The 21,906-nt window shown below is 49.1% G+C and overlaps 1 long non-coding RNA gene across 1 annotated transcript; it reads right to left on the reverse strand.

Annotated features, from left to right (window-relative positions):
- Positions 1-2,709: 2,709 nt before the first annotated feature.
- LOC116584867 lies at positions 2,710-8,711 on the reverse strand. The gene is made up of 3 exons (XR_004283355.1): positions 7,703-8,711; positions 7,541-7,610; positions 2,710-2,863 (listed from the first exon to the last, which is right to left on the reverse strand). It is a non-coding gene; the product is annotated as an uncharacterized LOC116584867 (long non-coding RNA).
- Between the last annotated feature and the right edge of the window lie 13,195 nt (positions 8,712-21,906).

Here is a 21,906-nt window from a genome sequence, read left to right on the forward strand (position 1 = left end):
TTGAGCCGAGGACACAGTAAAATAAGTCATGTAAGTTACTGAGCACCGTCCTGACATTGCAAATACTCAGTAACATCACCACGATTACTATTATTCCCACCTTCATCCTGATCATAATGAGCGTCAAATCTTAGGGGGAAGGGGGTTTGGTGTGGATGCAAACTGAGGAGTATTTCTCATCTCATGTTGATGTACCTTCTGATTCTGTGTGTTTACCAATTACTTACTGTCCCCCAACCCATGGTCCTTGCACTACCTGAACAACCAGTCTGAGCGGGTGACACATGGACTGACAAGTCTTCAGTGCTTGCCCACCACCCTTGGGACAAAATCCAATTTCCTCACCTCCACTTCATTCCTTGCCCATTGCAGTCTGACTTCTCCCCACCACACCCGTAGAACCGTCTTATGAAAGCATCCATCAGCTCCATGCTGTCCAATCCAGGGTCACTTTTCTTCTCCACCCCACTTTTTTCTTTTTTTTTTTTTTTCAAATTACAGTATAGTTAACATACAGTGTAGTTAGTTTCAAGAGTATAATGTAGGGATTCAACACCTCCATACAACACCCAGTGCTCCTCACAGGGCTCTCCTTAATCCCATCACCTGTTAACCATCCTCCACCCCCTTCCCCTCTGGGGACATCAGTGTCTTCTCTGTCATGAAGAGTCTCTTTGTTGGTTTCTCCCTCTTTCTTTTTTCTCTGTATTTGCTTTGTTTCTTAAATTCCACATATGAGAGAAATCATATGGCATTTGTCTTTCTCTGACTGACTTATTTCACTCAGCATAATACCCTCTAGTTCCATCCATGTTGTTGAAAGTAGCAAGATCGATCGATCTATCGATCTATCTTCTCACATCTTTCTATCCAGTCATCTGTTGATGGACACAGGCTGTTTCTACAGTTTGGCTATTGTAAATAATGCTGTTATAAATATTGAAGTGCATGTAACCCTTTGAATCTGTGCTTCTGTATTCTTTGGATAAATACCCAGTAATGCAATTGCTGGGTCACAGGGGAGCTCTATTTTTAACTTCTTGAGGAACCTCCGCACTGTTTTCCAAAGTGGCTGCCCCAGTTTACATTCCCACCAACAGTGCAGGAGGGTTCCCCTTTCTCCACATCCTCGCCAACACCTGTTGATTCCTGTGTTGTTGATTTTAGCCGTTCTGACTGGTGTGAGATGATCTTTTCTTTCTCTTCCTAAGTGATGTCTGAGTCTCCTGGGCTATTGCCCAGCACGCTTTCCCAGCTTTCTACCTTCTCTCTGGTGACTGTGCCTTCTCCTTTGCTGACCTTCCTCTTGCATCCCACCTCTGAAGCTGCTGTGTCCCAGCATTTTGTCCTGGTCCAGCACCCTTCTCTACACTTCCTCCCAGATTCTCTTCCGGCTCTGCAACTTTGTCACCATGTTTAAGACTCCCCAAACCTCCCTCCATTCAGAATTCTCCAGGAGGCTTAGACTACTTTGTAACTACTTTGTTATCTGAAATCTCTCAAGTGTCTCAGAATTAGCTTGTCAACTCTTGTTCATTGACCTTGCTTGTCTCAATAAAATCACCCCACCCTACACCATTTGCTTCCACCAAAAACAGGGACAGTGTGCCTCTGCACCCAGTTCCAATGTGTGTATGTTGCCAGGAGGTGGGGATGGGTGGTTCATCCCAACAAACAAGTCTCTGATACCAGCTGGGTGTCTTACAACAGAACTAAATTCTGACTCTCTGTTCTCTCTGCCTAACGGCATGCCCCAGGACCAGGACTCATACCACGGACTCTCCCCTTCTCACTCTTAGACTCTGACTCGCACTGTGCCATCAGCTTCCCAAGGTCTCCAGCTTGTAGACAACAGACCAGGAGACTTCTCAGTCCCAATCTTCATGTGTGCCAATTCCTTCTAACAGGTCTCTTCACAGGTACTGGAGAAGCCTGACTAAACCTGCTGAGCCCGTGCTCTTGTCTCTATACCTGTCGCCCATTCCCCAGGCAAGGGCACTGGGGCCACCTGCCTGGAGCTTGGGCTTCAGTCTCTTCTGCTTCCGGCTTCCATTCTTGTCCCTCCCATGCAAGTGCCCCACAGCAGCCAGAATAATCTGTCTGAAACATCACTTAGATGGTGACCTTCCCCTGTTGAAAAACATCCTATGGCTTCTGTTAAGAATATAATTCAATGGAGGAATTTTGAAGATCTAATTAGCATTATTAAATAATCCACCAACTGGACAGTGCCCCATGTAGACAGCAGATGGGAGCCCTGAGGAGCTGTACAATGTAGAAGGTAGAGGGCAGGGACATTATAAACAAAAGACAAGGTTGTTTCAGGCAAGATCACCACCTCCCTTAGGGGGAGGATGAGGGATTTTACTATGCGGATTACCTCATCTTGTGGGGATGGACAAAGCCTTTGTGAGGGATTACCTCACCGTGCTTATCAGCAACTTCCTGACTGACAGGTGAAGACCCATATTTTCGGAGAGGGTGAAACAGCAAAGAGGTTGGGTATTAAGCTCCACGTTTAGTGACGTGGCCTGGTCCAAACATTGCTATTTTGAGCCTCTGGTTTTCATTTTAACACTTCCCACTCTGAATGAAAGTTGAATTCTCACCGTGGTCTATCCAGCCCTGTTTATCCCCACCACGAGTCTCCATAAAGCCCGCTACTGCGCTATAGGAATTGATCACACGTTTACTGATTGACTTACCTGTCCTGTCAGTCCTACTAGAGGATCAGCTCCAGGAAGGCAGGGACCCTGTTCTTCGGTCCACATTTTATCGCCTGCCCTTAGCACCATGCCTGACACGTAGTAGGTGCTGCGTAATTATATTTTGGATGCTTATGGATCCTGGATACTGCTCCTCCCTGGGAAGACCAAGAAAAGTCAAGAGTTGAGATTTTTTCCCAAGTGGTCCATGTGCAATCTGTCTTCATAAAATACACTCTATTTACACATACTCATATACTTACAACCTCAGAGACCTGGTTTCTGTTTTCATGAACTGCAGATTCTTCCTGGCTTCGTCAACTTCAAAATCTCAGTAACTCACACACGCACGGAGGCACGTACAGATCATATCTTGCGGGAGTTTGTCTCACGATGCTCTAACTGAGCTCTTCTATAAAACACAACTGCCTGGACCTCAGTCAGTAGCAGAGAGACCTGAACAAACCCTTATCTTTTCTTCCTGAATACACCTAGAAGCTTAATCATCGGTTTTGTGTGTTCTGGAGCACTTTGACTGCTGAAGCCAGCATTGCACGTTCACAGCCACGGGTGATTTAAACCAACAGAATTATTAGGCAAAAATTCTCATAGTTTAAGCCTACCTGATTTGCAAAAGTGCTAATAACATGAAATCCCCTTCTGCATTTGCAGAACATTTCAGGTCTGTAGATTGTCAGAGTGGGTGTGTAGATCACAGAATAGAGTAAGGGACTGCCCTGAAATTGAGTAAGTCTTGAAGGAACAGAAGGAAAAAAATAGAAAAACAGAGCACAATTATGCAGAAAACAGTCAAGTCAGCAGTAATCATTTAGGTATTGATCCCTTCACAGTGAAAGGATCCTGGGAATTATTTGGACATTGGGTATACATTGCTAAAACATTTGCAGTCAAATTCCCAAAATGCAGTTCTACTTATTTTTTAAGAATTTTCTCAGGGCACCTGAGTGGCTTAGTCGTTTAAGTGTCTGCCTTCAGCTCAGGTCATGATCTCAGGGTCCTAGAATCGAGTCCCACACTGGGCTCTCTGCTCAGTGGGAAGCCTGCTTCTCTCTTTGCTCCTGTGTTCTCTCTCTCAAATAAGTAAAGTCTTAAGGAAAAAAAGAATTTTCTGGCTGCCATACAAAGATAAGGAAAACTGCTCTGGGGTTACTGCCCTTTCTTTTCTTTTCTTTTCTTTTCTTTTCTTTTCTTTTCTTTTCTTTTCTTTTCTTTTCTTTCTTTTTAGAGGTGGAGAGCAGGACAGGGGAAAGCAGAGGGAAAGAGAGAATCTTAAATAGCCTCCATGTGGAGCCTGATATGGGGCTCCATCTCACAACCCTAAGATCATGGCCAGAGCCGAAATCAAGAAACACACAATTAGCCTACAGAACCACCCAGGTGCTCCAAGTTATTGCTTTTTAATTCACCTTGTCTTGATTTCAGCACCAACCCAGCTCAAGATGCTGTGAAATCAGAAGCTGCTCCTTTTTCAGAAGATGGGCTGAGACCACCATGTCTGTCCCAGTGTGATGCGTTGCCTCTAGCTACAGTGTTATGGACATTCTGAGTCTGGGAATCACTCAGCCTAGAGGGGAAGGGGCTGAAATTGTGCTCTAACATTGCTTATTGATGCTCCAAGAGAATCTTAATTTACTGATGTTCATAACACCCTAAGCATGTGGAAAACTTTGCAATTTACAAAATATTTCTGTGTCTCTTTTCCCCCTTATTAAGTTCAGGCTTTGCCAACATCAGCAAACTGGTGGATGGGTGAGGAGGGCAGTTTGTTTCCACTTATAGATTTAGAAGCAAAGCTTCAATTAAATACCCTTTAACATGTTTTTTAAATGCCCACAAAAATACTTAAGATTTTATAATCTGACCATATCCAGCACTGGGGGGGGGGGGGGACACGAAACAACACATAACATACTGCTTATGGTGGGGATACCTGGAGAAACGACTTGGCATCACCTAGTAAATTTGAAGATGTGTGCACCCTGTGACTCCGCAATTCTAACCCTAGATGTATCCTAGTGATACTCCGCTTCATGGGACACAGCAAATTCTACGGAGGCTCAAGATGGAATGTTGACAATAGCAAATGACTGGAAGAGTGCACAAGTCCATCAGTGATAGAATGGATAAAGAAGTGGGTGTAGTCGTATAATTACAGAGGTGAGGAGTATATTACAGGACATGTACCTGCAGGGCTGGCAGTGGGCCTGACACTGAGGAGAAGAAGATGTACAGTATGATTCCATTTAGACAGAGGACAAAACCAGGCAAGACATAAAATGTATTCTGTGAGATAGAAACACACAGTGTAAAGCTTTAAAAAATTCCAAGAGAGTGTTTAAAACACAATTCAGGACAGAAGCTCTTCCCCTGAGGAGTAGAGGGAGAGGATAGTAGGAGGAGGAAGGCACAGAGGACTATCCTAAGAATAGTGTGCTCTTTTTTTAAAATAAAAAAATGGGTTTCTTTTTTAAAAAAGAAAAAATGGAAGTGGTAAGATTTCATTTTTTGATGGCTGAATAATATTCCATTTTGTGTGTGTGTGTGTGTGTGTGACATCTTCTTTACTGGTAGATGGGTTTCTCATGGTTCATTATTTTGTCACTCTTTAGAAACACAGACACACATAATTTTTGTCAATAATTAATGAAGAATAAAAATAAATAACGTTCATGTAAAACACCAAAAAATAATTGGAAATGCAACTTAAAAACTAACTCCGTTTACAATAGCAACAAAACTGTAAGGTATAAATATAAGACACCATGTTTACAAATGGCCAGGAATTGGCCAAATAACCAACACAAAGGGAAGAGGACTGGCCCTCCTGTGTATTCTCTGGGTCTTTTCGGAAACATGGAATTGTGCCTTTGGCCACATTCCTGTGAATCTATGAGGAATGTGATGTTGAGGACATTGAGGGACTGGGCACTGTTCCAAACAGAATGACCCACAAAGGTCACCATGGTGAAATCGGAAGAGCCGACTGTGTTACCCCACAGTAACGTAAACAAACAAGGATAAGATTCTTGCCAAGAGAACTAATACATGTATTGAGCATATTAAGCCTCTTAGAGTCGAGACAGTCTCCTGGAGCACGTGAAGGACAGTGATCTGAAAAAGAAGGAAGCCAAAGAGAAAGGTAGTGGGTTCACCTGGAACCAGCCTGCTCTACCCAGAGAAGCTCAGAACCCATGAGAAGGACCCTGGGCTGCAGGAACCCTTTCCCTATGAGTTCACGGCATAATAGGTCTTATATAAAAAAATAAGACCTCTGTGCTGTAAAAAAACTTTTTAAAGTTTACAACATTATGGAGAAAATGATACAGCTTTATTCAAGGACATAAAAGAACATATAAACAAAGAGATCAGCTGTGTTTATGAATCTTAAATTAACACAAGTTGGTCATATCCAGTGAGCCCAGCAGTGTGGGTCTTGATATGATATGTCTAAAATTTATAGAGAAATATAAAAGATCAATAAGTTTTGAAAAAGGAGAACAGAGGGGCAGGAGAATTTTCCTAGCAGGTACGAAGACTCATAGAAAGTCATAGAAATTAATGTATGGGGGTATTGATATAGAAATAACAAAAAAGTAACCAGTGGAACAGAGAACAGAGAACCGAAAACAAACTCATGGAAACTGGACAAGCTGTAGAGAACACAGTGGAAAAGTAACAGACAACATAATGAAAAGAGCAGGACAACTGGCTATCCACTCAGAAAACAATGGATATTTAATCTCCGCCTTATACCCTCCTCAGAAATAAATTTGAGAGGCTTGACAGACTTAATAAGTAAGGCAATGTTTTAAAATACTTGGCAGAACACATGGCAGTGTTTTTGTGTTATGAGGATAAAGAAAAAATTCTTAAACAAGACCCAAAGAGTGCCTCCGATAAGGAAAAACACGAGTAAACATAGCGTAAGGCTTTAACAGACACAGTAAACAAAGCTAAAGAAACCCCCCCACGTGGGAAAGCAGAATGTGTTAACTGACAACTATTCCTGTTCAAATTGTCTGGAAATCGATGACAAAGCGAGAGAGAGAGGGACGGATGTGGATCACGTAATCAGGAAGAAAAAAATCACAGTGGCCGTTTAGCTGTGTGGAAAGATGCTGAGCGAGTCTGCCAACCAGAGAGGGACATTAAAACTTCAGTGTGATGCGATTTTATACAGACCAAATAGAAAAAGATAAAGTCTCATAATACCAACCACTGGGGTGTGGATAAGGAGAAGCATAGGGGAGGCAGGAACTCCCCTGAGCTGCTTTCACACCTGTAAACTGATAACAGTTTTTTTAGAGGGTAGTTTCATCGTATCTGGTAAAGCTGTTTCATTTCTGGGGACAAGCTCTCACGAGGAGATGAAGCGAGGATGTTCATTACTGCCTCATTATTGGCTATGATTAAAAAAAAAATAAAAGAAAGAAACATCCAGAAGAGTCCCTCAGAAAAATGAGCAAACTCTGACATTTTCATTCCGTGAAACATTCCACGACGGTAAAGACGATGAATCAAATGTCCATGATTTAACGTGCATTGGTTGCAAAAAGGCATTGTCTAATAAGAAAATAAGGTGCAAAAGTATATGTCCCTTATGATACTGGTCTCTCTTTGAGATTTTCGCAACTTCTCAGAAGCAAAGGAAAGTAGACTGGAGACACATCACAAGCATGAAAATAGTTGCTTCTGGAGAGCAGGGAGGAGGAAAAGCACTGAAAGGAAAACAGGATTTCAACTTCATCAGTAACATTTGATTAAAAAAAAAAAAAAAAAGAACTTGAGTGTAGGACAAAAATGCTAACATTTACCTGATCTGGGTGGTGGGACCACGGCGCCGATTTACCAGTCTCTTCCTTTTTCCAGTGTGTTTCAAATATTCTAGGATTTAAAAAATTAAAATAATCATACTATTCATTAGAATAACTGAAACCACCCTCCAATAAATGATACAATTATGATTCAATTATTACCTTTCCCCGCTTTCTAGCAGATAGTATTGTTTCTTCCTGCAGAAAGAAGAGCCGAACTTCATGATTTATTGGAGAGCCAGAGAGTTTCGGGGAGAAAGTGATACTCAGAGAGGTTCAGTCATTTGCCAAAGGTGACCCAGCCAAGGAGTGGCAAGATTGCAACTCAAACGGAGGGTTCCAGACCCTAAACCCACTGCCGTCTTCATTGGTGGAGGAATTAACTGAAAAGACTCTTTGGGGAGCTTTTGAGGGCTTGCACGGTGCCTGTAGGAGAACAGGGGCAGGGGAGACCCACCTCCCAGCCTCCTAACATTCTTACAGCACCTCAGCCTGGTGATCCCAGGGGCTCCCCAGGAAAAGGAAAAAAAAAAAAATAAATAAAGATAGAAGGGTTTCAGGCCCAGAAATGACGTTGCTGGCATCTTGGCTGGTTCTGCCATTCCTTTAAACGTCCCTCTAGTGATCTGTAGATCCTGTTGCACAGATTTTTTTATTCTGTGTTGGCATCTTCAGTCACATGCTGTGAGACTTCTCTGCTCCCGCCCAGAGACTCAACCGCATATTCTCACCCGCCAGAGTCAGCTTCCCTTCCCTCTTCCTTCCTCTTCCGATGGCCCCCCACTCATAAACCCACATTTCTAGGCCAATCCCTCTGAATCCCTGCCCCGTGCGCTCTGGGTCTCCAAAATGTCGCCCCGTGGACTCCCCACCTGCCCTTTGTCCCTCCCATATCTCGTTCACCTTCGTTCGGTTTCAAACAGGACGTTCTGAAATGATTCAGCAAGTTCACACCCTCGCATGACATATTTCGTAAGAAATAAACGCTCTTGTTTTGATTAAAAGTGAGGAGACAATTAAGGAATCATTATTGTAGAAGTAGTCATACGCAGCAACTCGTTTTCTGGAAGGCAGATGGTTACGGCACACGTTTAGCAAAGAAAATTAATTTCAATGGGTAGTTTTGATGCTGGGAAATTTATTGGGAACCATCGAACCACGAGGATGAACTGTAAGCGCTGTTCTGGGGACACGTCACCACCAGGATCAAAGCCACCAGGGACGTGGTGCCTGCCCTTCTGCAGCCGCCAGCAATGTGAGGTCTCTTTACCTCTTATCGGCCTTGCAGACCCCCTGAAACCGCTGATAAGCTTCCTGCACATCTGGCCTGGCCTCTGGGGCTACAGCCTGGCATGGGGGGAGGCAAAGAGGGGGATGGAGGAGTTGGGGGATGGAGTCCAGACGCCATAAAGCCACGAGGGGCCCTGGAGAGGGCTGTGAGGGCAGGCCCCTCTGCTTATCTCTGGCCCCAGGTTGTGCTTCCTCCAAGGAGACTGGGCCCCAGGAATGAGTGTCCCTTTCAGAGCATGGGCACGGCCAATGGATTGCCCAGAGAAGGAGCAGCCCGACCCGTCCTGGTGTCACCTCGGCTCTGGGAGTCACCCCAGCCCCACATCCTCTAACACTGCACAGTTTATGAGCCCAGCCGGACACGCTGGCCCATGTTCCATTTTGTTCCAAACAACCCGAGGTGTATTCAGAACAAAACTGATTTCTCCCATCCTAAAGAGACAAAACGGGGCCTTCAGAAGGTGCAGTCCGGGGGCGCCTGGGTGGCTCAGTGGGTTAAGCCTCTGCCTTCGGCTCAGGTCATGATCCCAGGATTCTGGGATGGAGCCCCACATTAGGCTCTCTGCTCAGCAAGGAGCCTGCTTCCTCCTCTCTCTCTGCAGGCCTCTCTGCCTACTTGTGATCTCTGCCTGTCAAATAAATAAAGAAGGTGCAGTCCGCTTCCCTGAAGGCAAAAGCGGCCTTGGGCCAGGCCTCCAGCCCACAGATGCTCTTCCCACCTGCATGTCGGGGCTCATGGCTGTAGAATCATCCTCATCTTCGTGCGTGCATGTTGCTAGATCCCATTTTATAACAAAGTTCTTTTGCGGTTCCTGTTAGGGGAGTGAAATAGTTAAATCCTACCATGCCTGGGCTGGGGGTGGTGGTGCAGGCACAGGTGGAACAGGATCCTTCACTGGACACCACGGGAAATGCCCTAGCTGCTGTCCACTCAACCTCTGAGCACTCCTCCGGCCGGGAAAAGCAAATCAGATAAACCCACGGACTGGCCTCCGGCATGGCGCAGGGACTGGAGTGGGGAACAAGAGAGCAGGTAACCGGCTTTGGGAAGACAGGGCCAAGGCCTGCCTGTGCGCAGAAGCCAAGTGGTGCAGACACACAGCCAAGGGCAGGGATGAAGAGCCTCCTTCTTCCCACGTGGATGAACCCCGGGTGCAAACTGGGAGCTGCCTCATTACCTGCAAGGGGCCCCGGGATCAGGAAGACCCCTGGAGTAGACAGTCTACAAGGGAAACTGAATGACAGCTGCCGTTGCCAGACAAGGAAAGAACTGGAAGGAGGGCATGGGGGAGGGAGCAGCTAGAGGCGTAGGGGGAAGGTGGGGGAGGATCCAACCCTGGCGGGGGGGGGGCCCACCCCTACTAGAGAGACCTGGATACTATCAGAGGGCTTTGGGCAGGATGGAATACCACACACAGGTTAAGAAGAAAACCTTTGGAGCCAGGATCCTGGGTTCATACCTTAATCCTTCCCTTACAAGCATCTCTTGGCTTCAGTTTCCACGTCTGTCAAATGGGTTTAATAATAATGCCTCCTGAATAGGGTTGCACCGAGAGTCACGTTGAGGGAGTGATGGGATGGAGAACCTTTGTGAAGAGGCTGACACACAGTGTGATGGCAGTGACACTGTGACACCTTGGGGAATGTCAGAGCTGCCATCACTAAGATGCTTCGAGGAAGCGGGGAGGTGAGGCTAGAGAACAGGGCAGGGCCCGGGCACCACTTGACGAATGAGTTAGGGAGAGCAGACGCAGTATGGAAAAGACCAGAGCTTTGCCTGGATGTGCTGGCCACCAACAGGAGAGCCAGTGTGCTGGAAACTGGCCTGGGGCTGGGCTGCAGAGGGGAAACCCTGCCGAATGTAATTAATTATAAACAGACTAACACGGGCAAACAAGGCTCTAGGCTGGCTGAGCAAATATTTACGCAGGGATTTTGGAAACAAGCATCCATGTGACCTTTGTAAAGCGACCGTGGATTCTCAAAGGTCGAGTTGCATGTATTTACTTGAAAATCTATCCACGCTCATTAATGCCACGAGCAACCCAAGTGAGAAACAGTGTTGTTTGCCTTCTGCAATTACTGCTCTCTGGTCTGTGGACCAAATAAAACAGACCGGCACCGGGCCAGCAGACTGCCCCGGCTGACCGCCTCCCTGGCCAGTTCCCTCCAGCCTTCGAGCCCCACCCACAGCCACAGGGACCTCCTCTGATCTGACCACCGCGTGTCCCTCCTCAGTCCTAACCCATGCCTCCTGCTGTCGGCTATGCTGACAAGGAAGCCCCCGGGGTCACACATGGGACAGGGTCACCTGGGAGAAGGGCTGGAGCAGGTCTCAGAGAACTGAGCAGCCATTCTGGTCTCCGTCCCTGGGTGACCTGGGCACGTCTTGGCATCATTTTCTCATAGATGATGAGGGGCCTCAAGGAGGCCCACTAATGCAGACCTTGCTGGTCCAGCCCAATCTCCTTCAGGGTCCTCAAGTGCGCTCCTTGCCCCTGGTGTGGGCAGGGGGTTAAAGTTACTGGAAGGGTGGTCCCCAGTTGGGTCCCCTCCTCCCAACCTGGACTTGGGACCAGACAGGGCTGGCTCTGTGGTTGAAGCGGCGCCTGGAAACTTTGTGCGGAAGGAAAGGCACCGCTGCCCTCTAGTGGTCACTGGGCAGAATGAGCGGCAGCCCCGGGAGAGATGCGAAGACATTCACGTTGAAGGTCCTGCATGTGAGGGGCAGGGGGTCCTCATCGTGGGGCACAGGATGGCGGGTCAGACGTACCCCGCCCCCAGAAATCTCATGCCCGAGGGGGACAGATGCACGGATTCTCTGGGTACCACACGTGGAGTACCTTTAGCTATATGATCTTGGGCACATTTCTTTAACATTTCTGTGTCTCCATTTCTCCATCAAGATTGGGCTGAAAGTAAAATGTCCTCCTAAGTGCAGCCCATAGTCATGGCCATCTGTGCCCCGAACACAGTCCCTTCTCACCATGCCCACCACGGCCATCCTACACCAAGCCGCTAACATGCCCCTCTGGTCTCCCCGCTTCCCCCTTTGCCCCCAGCCACCTCCACCCCCAGCCTCTTTCACCTCTAGCAGCCCCAGGAGTCCCTCCTGGAAAGGTAACTTGATCCTACAAGTCCTCCCCTCACTGTCCTCCAGGGGTTTTTGCCTTCTTGGTGCCGCTTGGAATGAAAGACTAAGTCTCATCCATGGCCCCCAAGACGCTACAAGCTCTGGGCCAACCCCTCTCGGACCACCTTGCTTACCTCTCTCCCACCACCCAGTCTGCTCTGGCCACTTCCCGTCCTGGAACACATCATGAAGTCATGCATTTTACAAATTTACTTCATCAAACGTCCGCACCCCCCACTAGAGGGTCAGCCCCACAGGGACAGGGATTTCTGTCTGCTTTGCTCCCTGCTGTGTCCCCTGCATCTATTATTACATGAACTTCTTGCAGGAATTCTATAAATATTTGGTGAATAAATAAACAAATGAGTGAGCAGGGTTTTGCTTTGTAGAAAATTGGCTAGTCCTGGGCAAGGCAAATGTGAGTTCCTAGTATTGTTGCTCTGAGCTAACCTAGAAAGGAAAATGACGCTGAGAGAGGGGTGTCCCGACCATTTTGGGACACAGAGGTGCCTATCTTAGTGTTCATCAGGAGGGCTCCTGAGAGGAGGTGGCAGACATAGGAAGTAGGCTTTGAAATAAGCAGGAGTCAGGTGAGGCAGGTGTGCAGGTGCAGGGAGAAGCAGGTACAGATGACACAGAAGGCAAACATCAGGTGTGCGGGGAGCAGCCTCCCCCCCAGTGCGTGGAACAGAGAGAGCCGATTCCAGGGAACCCAAGAGAGAGAGAAGGAAGGTGGTCAGGCACTTGGTGAAGGGCTTCGAACACTGAATGAAGAAGAGCAGGTCTCATCTTACAGGGCTTGAGGGCGAGGGGAGGAGGGCAGGGGAGAATTTGAAGTGGGAGGTACGATTCTGACACCAGTGGCAACATATCGGTATCCTCCCCCACCCCACCCCTGCCCCGCCCACACACCGCGGAGCAATTTTCCATACCAGCTGCTTGTCCTCCAATTCAGCTCAATTCTGACACCATCTATCTGGACACGGCGTCAGACCCCACGCAGTCAGGGCTGAGTCCCAGAGACTATCCCCACCTCAGATACCAATTGCAAGTCCAGGTTGTCACCTGTCCCTTCTGAATGACTGGCTCTAAATCAGCGGCTCCCACAACCTCCTCCTTGGGTTTGGTTAACAGCTCACAGGACGCAGGCGACCAATCCACTTACAAGACTCCTGGTTTACCATAAAACGATAGAACTCAGAACTGCCAGATGAAAAACACACACAGGGAAAGGCATGTGAAGGGCATGGAGCTTCCCTGCCTTCTCCCCAACGTCAGTCTCCAGAATCGTCCATGTTCACCAGCCTGGAAGCTCTCTGAACCCCATCCTTTGTGGGGGTTGTGGAGGCTTCATTTCATAGGAATGGCTGATGCGATTATTGGCCACTGGCGACTGAACTCAATCTCCAGCTCTGTCCCCTCCCTGGAGGTTGTAGTAAATGGGACTGAACGCTCCAGCCCTCCTATCCCAGGGCTGTTTCCAGGAGCAACCAGCCCCCGTCCTTAGGAGCTTTCCAAACATCACCTCATTAACATAACAAAAGGTATTTTGCTGCTCTCATCACTTTAGAAATTAAGAGTTTTAGGAGCTCTGCTCCAGAAACTGGGACGAAGACCAAGTATAAATGTCTTGTTATAAGTCACGTTACAGGAGATGTCTGACCACACTAGTGTTCTAGAAAGGTCATGGCTGCTGCTGTCTGGAGGAGGAGGGGTACAGGACTGGAGGCAAGACGACTCCCCCAGGAGGCTGCTCCAAGGAGGCAGCAGGGGTGCTGGAGAGTCAGGACAGGTAGAGGTATATGAAGGCAGCTGATTGGGTCATTAGAGGTGCAATGAGGGGATGGGGTTGATTCCTGGATCTTATAAGGCAAGATGACCAGGATGGGTAGCGTAGAAGCTACCTCCCATGTCCTCAGATGACTTTTCTTCTGTAATATCTCCCCATCGCTTTTTGGATTTTAGCCACTAATATGAGCCAAGCCCATGAAAATCTGTTTTATTCTCACTTAGAAAATAATCCAGAGGCCCTTACCAATATCAGTGTAAATGCATAGAATGATACTGCCTTGAAAGCTAGCACCACCATGGCCACATCAACAGGGGTAGAATAGCCAGAATGAGGGAGATGATATTCATGGGGTATAGCTAGGGAATGTGTCCCAGCATGTGCCCCAACCCAGAGGAAGGGCCTTCCAATACACACTCACATTTTCAGCTGCTAGGAGAGTCAGATGTAGGGTATGGGGGTGTTCAGCCCCAAAATGGGAAGATTCAGAACAGAATAAACAAGAGGTCTTTGTGGTTATGTACTTCGCTACCATTTGGGGGTTGGTGTGATTATTAGCTTTGTTCTGATTGCTGCCAAAACATGAAATTGAGAGATAGAAATAGAAGTTGCAGGGAACAGTATTTGACTTGTTCTGAAGGCCCGTCCCCCAAGTCAAAGCTGTCCAGCAGAGAAAATGACTGGTCTGGGCATGGGGTGAGCTCCCTGTCCCTGGAGTGGTCAAGATGAGACAAGACATCAACTCTCAGGAAGAAAGTAGAGGGCATTTCTGCACTTGAAGTTGGGCAAGGCACTCCTCGGGCATTCTTCCCAGACTGCAGATCCACAAACCTGTGACTCACATGACCCAAGAAAAGCAAACGTGAGTGGACCTGGGGAGGACCGGGTGTGCCCTCCCTGGGCCCTTGATCCATGCTCTGCATCAGGAAACATCCTAAACTGTTAGGGCTGCAGGGCTGGGGGAGCCTGTGTCCCCTTGCCCATTTTACAGACTGGGAAACAAAAGGTCAGAGAGAGGCACGGGCTTCCACAGGCTATATAGCTTCTTTGTTCCCGTCCTTCGGATCCCAGACTCCAGACTCCAGATGTCCCGGCGGGGGTGGGGGTCACGCTGCTTCATCAGGTCCCACTTCTGATTGTTTTCACAGGTCAGTTTATTTCCTCTTACCTATAAGAAAGAAGTGGATATGGAGATGTTGAGTGTGGGTTTTCGCTTCCACTGACTTTGAAGTTCGTCCTCACTGTGTCAGAAGGGGAGGTGAATCATGAGAGACTATGGACTCTGAAAAACAATTTGAGGGGTTTGAAGTGGCGGGAGGGTGGGAGGTTGGGGTACCAGGTGGTGGGTATTATAGAGGGCACGGACTGCATGGAGCACTGGATGTGGTGAAAAAATAATGAATACTGTTATGTTGAAAATAAATAAATTTAATTTTAAAAAAATAAATAAAAAAAAAATTAAAAAAAAAAGTGAGCAGGGGATGGAGCTGAGATGCCTTAAAATCACCCTGTGATGCCGCATTCTGCCTTCATCACCAGGCTCCCCATCTTGGTCCCCAGCACGTGACCCCCCCCCCCCCCCGGCATTAGTGCTGTCACCCCAGACAAGGTCAGGCTGCACACAGGTGTCATGGAGGGTAGAGGGGTAGAGGTACGTTCTGGATGCCTGAGCCTGATGACTCATAGCAGGGACAGCCAACACTCTAGGGTCCCCAGGGCGCAGCTTTGCATCATGGGGAGTCAGGCCGGTGGTGGGGACCAGCCGTGGTGGCCAGTGTCCACGGCCCATTCACGTCCTCTGTGTGGGGCAGGTCAGCCTGGGCACGTGAATGTTGGGGACCAGTTAATCCTCAGGCTGGGGACCGTCCTGAGCAGGGCGTCCTGAGTGGGTGTTCAGTGATCTCCCCAGCCTGTACCCACTCCATTCTGAGCATCACTAGAGGACCATCCCATCATGACAATCAAAAACACGTCTCTAGACCTTGCCACATGTCCCTGAAGGGCGGGGCAAAGTAATCCCCTGGTTGAGAACCACTGTGCTAGGTCCACCAGCATTTTCCTTCCTTGTCTTATTCCCAAGATATTTTTAGGAGTGGGGGAAAAATATTGTTAATTTTAATGTTGGAAAGTGTACATTCATGGGTGGACCCAGGCCCCGGCTTAACTCTGCAGAGGCTATCCCACGTCAATATCGCCAGGCCAACACCTAGAGACACTGAGTGTCCCTGACCCCACCCAACCCTCTCCTTTCACAGAGGAAGAGAGTGTGGCCCAGAGAGGTTAGGCAACCAGGTTGACATCACACAGCAGACCTCATCCTCTGTTTCCCTACCCAGTGCTCTTCCCGCTGCCCCACACGGAGGCTGGATCCAGCCAGCACCAGTCAGGATGCTAAAACTTTGGGGGATGCAAGAAAGTCCTCTCTTGACAAGAACCAAAGACACAGGCAGAGCCTTATTTTTCATGTTATAACGCTGTGAAAATGTGCAAAGCGAAATGTTGTAAAAACGTTTGGCTGGGGCCAGGGCGGTGGAATGAGCGAATAGCATTCACCATGTGAGCTGGCTAATAAAAGGAAGAGCCCAAAATTGTTTGTTGCTATTATAAGGGTCATTTTTTTCCCCCTATAAAAAGAGTAATTTTCGTTTACAGGGACCCCGGGCAATTTTCCATCTAATTTGATGTTTTATAATGTCTGCAAAGCCATATGCAGCCTTAGCTGGCTGTGCGGCCATAGACATTTTATTTTCAAATTTGCAAGGTTATTGGTTGATCAAGAGCAAAGGAAAAATGCGGCTGGGTTTTCATGGGTCCTGGTAAGAAAGGGGGCAGCCGATGGTCTGGGGGGCTGGAAAGAACTTGCTGTGAATCCGCCAAGCCCACGTGTTTCCCTCCCATGGCACTGTCCAGAATGTCAGGCAAGAAAGGTGGGTACAGGGTCATTGTTCCCAGTGAGTCCCCCAGGGGACAGCCCTGTGCAAGGCACAGTCACGTGGCCTGCCGGTCCAGAGCGCCTTGATGGTGCTGCTGACCTCTCTTGCTAAATACCTCATGCAGGTCTTCTCCTGTAACCGTCACAGCTGCTGGTGGAGCAGGCACCCTCGTCATCGCTGCTTCTGGAGGAGAACAGCAGGGTGGGAGAAGTTACTCCCCAACTAAGGGGTGGGACGCCCCAACCTGAATGTGAGCATCAGACCCTGCATTTAGGTCCAACCATCCTGACCCTGTCCCCCCACCCTCCCCCACCCCACGCACCCTGGCCCCTGCTGACCTTGGGCTCCACCAGGCTAGACACACCCCCAAGGTCAAGACAACATCAGTCTGTGCCTCCTCCGGCCATACGCAGGGTATAGAGGCACAGCCCTGACCCCCAGTGCTGCCATATCACTGGAGACGACCCCCAAATGAACCCCAGTGGACAGCTCATCAGGTAGGGCCTCAGTTTCTTCTTCTGTAAAAGAGGCACATCCCTTTGTATCTCACAGGGAAGCTGCGAGGCTTTGGTGTGGTCATGTTGGTGGAAAGCAGCTCTGGGAAGACGGTGAAACCTCGACAACAAGGGGTTGCTCCCTTCCTGCCCAGAAAGTAAAACCCAGGAGGGGTTATGGGGGTAAGGAAGAGGTGACAGGAGAGCAAAAGGCAGACAGAAGGAAAATGAGTGGACAAAGGGGAGAGGCAGGAGGACAGTCTGCAGAAAAGCCCTGATTACATGGAATCTGAGCTGGCTTTTACTGAGCACATACTATGCACTGGGCTGGGGGCTGGGGGCCTCTTGTGCAGAAAGCCGTACGGTTCTCAAACTAGGACCGTGAGATCGTTCTTTCTATTTTGTAAATAAACCTCTACTGTGGAGGCCATGACTCGGATGGCTCCCCGCCCCGAGGGTGCCACGTCAGGGCTCTCCCCCTAGCAGGAGAAAAGGGGAACAATCAGATCTCCACCTCCCAGGATGGTCCCATTTATTCCCACATCTCGCTTCTTCCAGGACCATCTCTGTGCCCAAGGACACACCCTTGGTGGAAACCAGGGAGAGACGGCTTCAAGCAAAAATGCTTTTGTTTCTCTTCTTACAGAAACAGAGGATCACAGATGAGCCCAAGAAAAATGAAGATCACCTGAGTCCCAATCTACAGATGTAGTTCCACACATTTTCAGAAGGAATACCTGATGGGGTACCTGGGTGGCTCAGTCAGTTAAATGTACTGCTCTTAGCTTCGGCTCAGGTTGTGATCTCAGGGTCGTGAGATCGAGTGCTGCGTCAGGCTTCACCCATCGCATGGGGTCTGCTGAAGACTCTCTCCCCCATTCCCTCTACCCCTCCTCCCTGTGTTCTCGCTCTGTCTCCGAAATTAAATAAATACATCTTTAAAAAAAAAAAAAAAGTATGCCAAACGGGATTGCAATGCATATCACACTTTGCAAGTTCTTTTTTAACTCAGTAACTATGATGCGCAACTTCCCGGGAGTTACTATGCGGCATTGGAAACGGCAGTACAGCCCTGACAGAATGTCTCCTAACCACGTCCCTCCTGGTGCATGCTCAGGTTGCTCCGAGTATTTAGCGATAATTTTGAATGCGGGTTGGGCAGCCTCGTAACTAAGGGGCACACCCTTATTAGCAAGAGAACTTTAACTGTGGCAGCGCAACAGGAAGCCCAAAAGGATCTCAGCTTCCGAGAGATCAGCCCCTGTGACCTTCTCCTGGGTGGAGGGACACCAGGTGCTGTGGGCCTGAGCCCCTCCCCCTCCCTGAGTCTGGGCTTTCCTGCCCATGAAGTGGAGGTACCCATACGCTTCCCACTGCTGGCTGGGTGGGCCTGAACGAGACCGTGGCTCATCTCAAGATCGCTTTCCTGATCTCCCCAGTGAAAAGCAACCCCCAGGCCCAGCCACCAGCCAGCAGACCTTGAGGCTAAAGGACAGAGGAGGAGAAAGGCACATCAAATGAGACCTGAGACCCAGAGAGGAAAGACAGGAGGGCCAGATGGGGAGGGGACAACAGTAGAGGCCGGAGGGGGCTGGTGAAGGATTTCTAGGTCACAGCTTGTCATGGTAGGAGAGGACATGGACGGCAAAGTCTGGTGGCCCTGGGTCCGGGGACTGTTGATGTTCCCTCTATCCCAGGACTCGGCGGGGGGCAGGGAGGTGCCCAGTCACCTGGGCTTCCCCAATTCCCCTTGCACTCCCACTGGGTGCAGGTGTTCCCATATCAATCCCAGTGTTGGGTCCCCTATCAGCGGAGTAGTTGGGACCAGATTTGAGCTCTGTTCTGTGGTAAATGGGATGGTTAGGGGGCGCCTGGGTGGCCCAGTCGGTTGAAGCATCTGCTTTCAGCTCAGGTCATGATCTCGGTTTCCTGGCATGGAGACCTGCATCGGGCTCCCTGTTCCTTGGGGAATCTGCTTCTCCCTCTGCTGCTCCCCCTGCTTGTGCTCACGTGTGCGGTCTCTCTCAAATAAACAAATAACATGTTTAAAAAATTTTTTTAAATATGTAAATGATAGGCATCTGGGTGGCTCAGTCATTAAGTGTCTGCCTTTGGCCCAGGTCATGATCCTGGGGTCCTGGGATCAAGCCCCGCATCGGGTTCTCTGCTCAGCGGGAAGCCTGCTTCTCCCTCTCCCACTCCCACTCCCCCTGCTTCTATTCCCTCTCTTGCTGTGTCTCTCTCTGTCAAATAAATAAATAAAATCTTTAAATAAATGAAGAAACAAATAAACAAATGAATAAATACATAAATGGGACAGTGAGGAACAAACAAATGACAGACAATCTGTCTTTGGGAAGAACAACATCATTCTGAGTTGTTCTAAGGTGGGTCCTGTCATCCTGCGCTTTCTGGTAAACGGAAATTACATGATGAATGCTATTTCTTTCTTTTTTTATTTTAAGATTTTATTTATTTATTTGACAGAGAGATCACAAGTAGGCAGAGAGGCAGCCACAGAGAGAGGGGGAAGCAGGCTCCCTGCCAAGCAGAGAGCCCGATGCAGGGCTCGATCCCAGGACCCTGAGATCATGATCTGAGCTGAAGGCAGAGGCTTTAACCCACTGAGCCACCCAGGCGCCCCTGCTATTTCTTTTTCCCTCAAGAATGAGTGAAAACACGTGACCGTTGTCCCGCCCTCTTGCCCCAGCAGGCCTGGACAGCCTGGGGACGAGGACCACACTGGAGTGTTTCTCGACTGCCAGTGGGTCACCCACTGTGCCCACCCAGTGGGCACAGAGGAGGTGGCCCAGAAGGACCTCAAGGGGATGAGCGAGCGAGTGAATGTCTCCGGTGGGATTTAGAGGGTGTCTTTCTGCTGCATTGAGACACCAGGACGTGCTGGGCAGGAGGAACATTCTCCTGGTCTGATCACCAGAGATTTGGGTCTCAGGGGAACTGACTTGTTTCCCTCCTATGCCACTGATGTACTGTTGGCCGTGGACGAGTTACCCATCCTCTCTGCTGCTCAGCTTCCCTGTGGGTAAAATGCATTAGGAAGGGGTGGCTGGACTCAGGGAAATGACCACATGCATTTTACTGTATGTTATTATATATGAAACGGGAAGGCCCCAGTCTGGGTATCCAGCAGTGGGGAGCTACTGATTGCTAGGAAACCCATGCGTTTTAGGGGTGCCCAGGATCTGTTGTAATTAAGTGTGGCTGGACAGGTGGGCCCAGACATGGCTGTCAAGACCAAATAAGATCCCCAGAAATGCGCTGTGTGCCATGCCACTCAGGGGCCCACAAAGAAGCCCAGGGTCGGCCGGAGAGAGGGTGTAGGGGGAATGGAAGGGGATGCAGGAGGCTTTACTGAGGTGTCCATGGGAAGGAACAGGGGGCAGGGTGAGCAAGCTCAGGACAGGTCACTTTGAATAATTTGGGGGGCTCTGGGGAATAGGAGCTGTCCCCAGTTGTCTGGGGCCTGGCCCTGGGATGATTAGGAGAGTGGGGGATTGTGACCCAGAGTGTGGGAGCTGAACAGAGGAGGCGGGTACTGCTCTGGGGTCCGGATTGTCTGGTCAGGAGTTAGAAAGAGCTCTCATGAGTGAGTCGTCTATTATCTGCAGGAATTGGCCAGTCCTGGGAGGTGCGGTCTCTCCTGGGTCAGCCAGGCCCCAGGGGTGAAAGCATCAGAACGGAGAAAATAAGAGCTAGACTAATGCAGCGTGAGGCCCAGTGCCCAACAGAGCTCTGGAGTCAACCGAGTTTAAACCCCAGTCCCACCTCTCACTAGCTGCGAGACTTTCAGCCAGTTACGGAGTATCTACCGGCTGTCCCACGGAGACTGGCGTGGCCCCCTCTAGTGGTGTATCAATCTTGGCCAGCCAGGCATCTGCCTCCAGCACCACCAAGGACAAAAATCATCCCTGGCCTACATGGGTGCCCCCAGCGCTAGTTAGGGCTGATCTCTGTCCAGAAGTCCTTCCAGACCTGGTGGAGTGGAAATATAAACCCTGCTTTGCTAACGTGATGCTGCCCGAGATGGAAATAAGCCCATGCTTTTCCCAGGGGATGACCCCCCCCCCAACACATCCTCTGGTAGGTATTTCTGTACCAAGCCCTTCAGGCTGCATGGGCTCCCTCCAGCCAATAAGAGGGAGTGTGGGGTTGCAAATTCCAGCCAGCTGAGGTTGGAGGCAGAAAGCGTCATTATGCAAGGCTGCGTGCACCAAACGAGGGCTTTATTTTATTATCTACATTTTAGACTCTTTCATATGCCTCCCGAGGTGCTGTCTGGTTTGGAAAATCACCTATAATAGTGCACATAATAAATCTCTTATTTTGAACATAGAGAGGCATGAAGCTTTTATTAATGAAAAAGAAATTTCTCTCTGCCCCCACCAAATAAACTTTGAGCCAGTAGTTAAAGAGTATCTGTCCAAGCCATGCAGGCTGGTCAACGGGCCGGTCTCAGCTCAGCCCTCCCACTCACAGAATCTCTGTGGATGGAGCGGGCAGGTATTCTGGGAGGTGCTGGCATCTTCTCCTTCCCCATCACCAAGTGGGGCTTGGCCATCTCCAACCCTGGGCAGATCTACTCACTCACCCTCTCCCTGGAGAAAGCCATGCAAGCATAGACTGTCGGTACCTTCCTCATCCATACCCTGAATGCCGCTTCCCCATCCTGCCGTTCCTGGTGTGGGGTGGGGGTGGAGGGTTCCTGG

The sequence above is a fragment of the Mustela erminea genome, chromosome 2, assembly GCF_009829155.1.
Source record: "Mustela erminea isolate mMusErm1 chromosome 2, mMusErm1.Pri, whole genome shotgun sequence".
NCBI lineage: Eukaryota > Metazoa > Chordata > Mammalia > Carnivora > Mustelidae > Mustela > Mustela erminea.